Here is a 4,200-nt window from a genome sequence, read left to right on the forward strand (position 1 = left end):
CCCAAAATCACTAACTCCATCTTCACATTTAGTTGACACTCAATCATTTACAGTAATACGTATTCAGTAACCGGCACACAATTGAGGTGGGCTGTGGACACTGTATGTACATACATGGTCTAACTATCAGAGTGGCATTTATGGCTTTGTGGAAGCCTGTGGGAAAGTGGACAGTTGACATGTAGCTCAGTTGAGTTCTGATTAGAGAACCTCTGGCCAACTTCTGCACTGTATAATTGCCATATTTTCCTATGGCATATAAACATTGATCACCCATGTCAATAAAGTGTGAGACTGTAAAAATACTTCCATCCTTCAAAAGCACAACAGAGCTGTTTCTCTTGGTCTTTTGTTTTGCTGTAGGTATGACCATGAACAACACCATTTACAGCAATTCTCTTATAGTAACTCACCACAGAGTTTGTGGGAACTTCTCTCAGTGTGTGGAGAGCAGCTTGGTCACCAAGAGATATTAATCTCACATTTGGTGGACCAAGGGCAGTCACTTCAGTAAACTTTTTATACTTCTTGACATGCTGGTTTCCCTGTCTCATTTCACTGCAGAAATCTTTAACTTCTGCCGGTGCATTTGTCAAGAATTGCTTTGCTAAACGGGGGAAAGCACGGGATAACGCCACAATACAAAAGCCAGTGCTGCCACTCATGGGCTTTCCAGAATTTGCGTTCTGTTAGAGATCTTGGAACACGAGCAACAATACTTGGAGGCTTAATAGACAAGAGGTATCTGTCCATGATGGCTGTTTGTGTACCAATATACCATGGCTCAGAACTGCTTTTAGAATCCATCCATAAATTCGCCATGTATCTGCACACACCAAGCAGCACACAGTGCATGTAGTCAGGGACTATCCCATTGATTAGATCAAACAATGGTAAATCTGCAAGAGCAGATGAGCCCTTTATGCCCTATATGGTCTTCCCTTCTCTTTCAGCTATTTGTCCTATTTCTACTGTGGTTTTATGATTTCTGTCACTTGGCTTTTCACTTGGACATGTGTAAACCCTTGTGTTTCCTTTTCCTTTCCTTGTTTGCATCCCAGGGTGAAGGCAGACTCCACAGCCATACTCACCATTAAACTGCTTAAAATTCTGTAGTAATAGCCTTGCTACTGCATCACACACACAGGATGCTGCCACTCAAAACCAGCTTGAGAAAGACTGGCACACTTCTCAACAAATGGTTTAAAGAAGCAAGACATATCTGGCTTCTTGGCTCCAAGCACATAAAAGTATATGTTTATCTCTACTCTCAGGTGGTATCTCATTAACACAACATAATATTGGCCAAATACTAAATTTGGAGGACTGAAAAACTGGTACACCATCACAATTGAATGTGAGGGACAGAAAATCCTCTTTACTGTTATTTTCAAGGTCTGATATAAGGTGCCATCACATATGTCCTTTATTACATGCTTTGTATGGGCATCAGCACAAAAACATAGAGCCTGCATATCCTGGTGCTCAAGAATATCTTTCAGCTGATCCTTTAATGGTATGCTAATAAAGAAATGTCCTTCCTGTAAATTGGCTTTCACTGTTGTGAATGAGGAACATGACACAAATTCGAGTGTTTCTTCCAGAGATTGTGAAGAACCAATGTACTTAGTACAAACTCCACAGTAATGGTGTCGTTCGAACTGATGTGTAATATCAGCTAATGGTTTCTCCAGAAAATAATTGCTTGTTGGAACTGCACTAGTCCGAGCAGAATGCAATCTGAGCAGTTTCAGCAGGTCTTCCATTAATACACCTGTTGTGTTGTGTCTCAATGCAAAGGAGAGAATCGAGATGATGCTTTGCCCTTCCGTTAGTCCATGGGAGGAGTGGACATCATCTACCTCTTGAGGGACATTGTCCTAAATGATAGAAAAAGAAGCACTGCAATGAGACTGATCAGGTTTCATTTGTTTTACTCATAGCCTTGTTTTGGCAGACTGCACTTAGCATGGAAAATAGACAGAAGCTACAACACATGAGAAAGAAAAAAGACGCTGATGGGTGGAAAGTGTACATGTCAATGAACTGCAGAATATGTTACAGTTAGTCCAATGGCAAATGAATCTAATGTTAGAAAAATGTAATCAACCTCACATGTGAATGCTTAAGTTTTGTCTCACCTGCACCATTGTAAAAGATTCTGCTTTCTGTTCTTGTCTTTGGCTTCCATCTTCATTGTTTTCCTGAAAAAGACAGTAATGAACAACTCATTAAAGTGAAAGAGAGGGATAGCGGTGGAGCATATTATATGACACTGTAGTTTTGTCACCTGTGGCACAGTGAGAGGTTCTGCTCTCTCCTCTTCTCTCTGGCCATCATCTTCATCACTTTCCTAAGAATGACACAAAGAAACAACAGAGATAATAATTGTAATTTGTCTGTCAGAGTAAGCAACAGAGGTAGAGTGGTCTAATATTGTAGTTTTGTCTCACCTGTGGCACTGTGAGAGGTTCTGCTCCAAGCTCATCTCTTTGGGTGGCATCTTCACCTTCCTGAGAGGAACACAAGTCCATAATTTATTGTATAAATAAAAGAATTAGAGATGGGACTGAACTGATTTAACAGTGACCTAATTCATGGAATGGATATTGGACTAATGGCACCGAGCCACTATGGGCGGCTTAAGAGAAGCCAAGCTCATGTGAAGACATCTGTGAACTGTACATCTGTGATTACTACACTGTCTGTGATGTAGCAGTGTAGAGAAGACTTGGTGCGCACAGAATAACATAAGAATGAAGGAACGACTGTAACTGCATAGTCTGGTCGCCTATATGCAGATTTAAAAAGCCAGGAGAAAAAGGTTACATAAATTAATATCATACACATAACACCAACAACAACAGTAAAATTGATGTTAATAACAATATTATTCAAGATAAAAAGAATCCTAATGTCAGAATCAGATCTGAAGCGAAACACGTGGATTGGTGCATCTCTAAAAAGAATGATGGAGGGACATAGAGAATGGCAGTAGTTTGACTGTGTGAGAGATGGGAGGTTGTATAATAATTCTGTGTTTTATTCTCACCTGTTGTGGTACGGTGAGAGGTCCTGGTCTCTGCTCTTCTCTCTGGGTATTATCTTCATCACCTTCCTTAAAATGGTATCAAGAACTTGTTTGAGACAGATTTTCACACAGCTCCCAGTGCAGTTTTTCTCCCTTTCCATATTGTTGACTAGTTGTTTTTGAACTTCACAGTAACATAGTGTTTTGTTTATAAGTTAAAAACAGTTCATTTTCTTCTGCTAGTAAACATTTTACATTTACTCAAGTAAAATTTTGGATAATCTGTGCTGCAGTTAATATTATCAAGCGATTTCCAACAACAAATGCACAGTATTCAACATTTATGTGGCAAACATAATTATGTTACATATCCTACCACTGTAATTTGTGCCCATCAAAACATAATTGATTATCCATAAGTGTACAAAGTGTCATACTTTTCATGCTTTTGTAATCAAATTAACACTTAAGCTCACATTTGGTACACATAACCTGGACTCGAGATTCAATTATTATAGTGCGGTGGGCAGCTCACTTTAAATTAGCTGTTAAAGCAGAGAGGACAAGAAAAAAATTGCACTTAACATGTTGTTGCGTCGTGTGCTTCCCGCTGTCACTCAGAGCTCTGTTGATTTTCCTAATGAAACAACGGACAGTAACTAGTTACGATAACTGTAACGTTAACATCACTTGTGAGCTGCAGGGAGCGCGCATACCTTTTTTTTTCCATCTCGTCAAAGTCCGTGTAGGAACGTTTCTCCGCAGCCAGTCTCTCTCTGTTGTGTCAGGTGTCACGACTTTTCTTTTCGGCATGTTTGTAACTTTACAGGAGCCGGTTTGACTGTGGAAAGCCAAGGCAATGCCAGCAAAAAAATTAAAAAAAAAAAACAGAAAGGCAAAGCATGCTACAAACCATTTTACCCAGGAAGTTAAAAGTTTGTTTTTAGCCTTGAGAGCGTTGATTTGAGGAGGTAAAATATCAGGATACGCCAATCAAAGGCAGCGTAGGGCGGGTCATCATGCCCATCATGCCCATCAACCCTGGCAGCGATCGCGAGGGGTTTGTTTTTTTTCCCCAAACTTTATTGAACAATTCAATTTTACAGTTCCACATAGGAATCTTCGGTTTTCATTTTGCATTCTTAAGCATTATATAAAACATGTTCAAA

At 39.7% G+C, this 4,200-nt stretch overlaps 1 pseudogene; it reads right to left on the reverse strand.

The window, feature by feature from the left end:
* LOC147817096 (uncharacterized) lies at positions 1–1,201 on the reverse strand (annotated as a pseudogene).
* Between the last annotated feature and the right edge of the window lie 2,999 nt (positions 1,202–4,200).

Source organism: Seriola lalandi, unplaced genomic scaffold (genome assembly GCF_002814215.2).
Source record: "Seriola lalandi dorsalis isolate HSWRI2012SDOR001 ecotype SW California unplaced genomic scaffold, Sedor1 jcf7180002054981, whole genome shotgun sequence".
NCBI classification, from domain to species: Eukaryota; Metazoa; Chordata; class Actinopteri; order Carangiformes; family Carangidae; genus Seriola; species Seriola lalandi.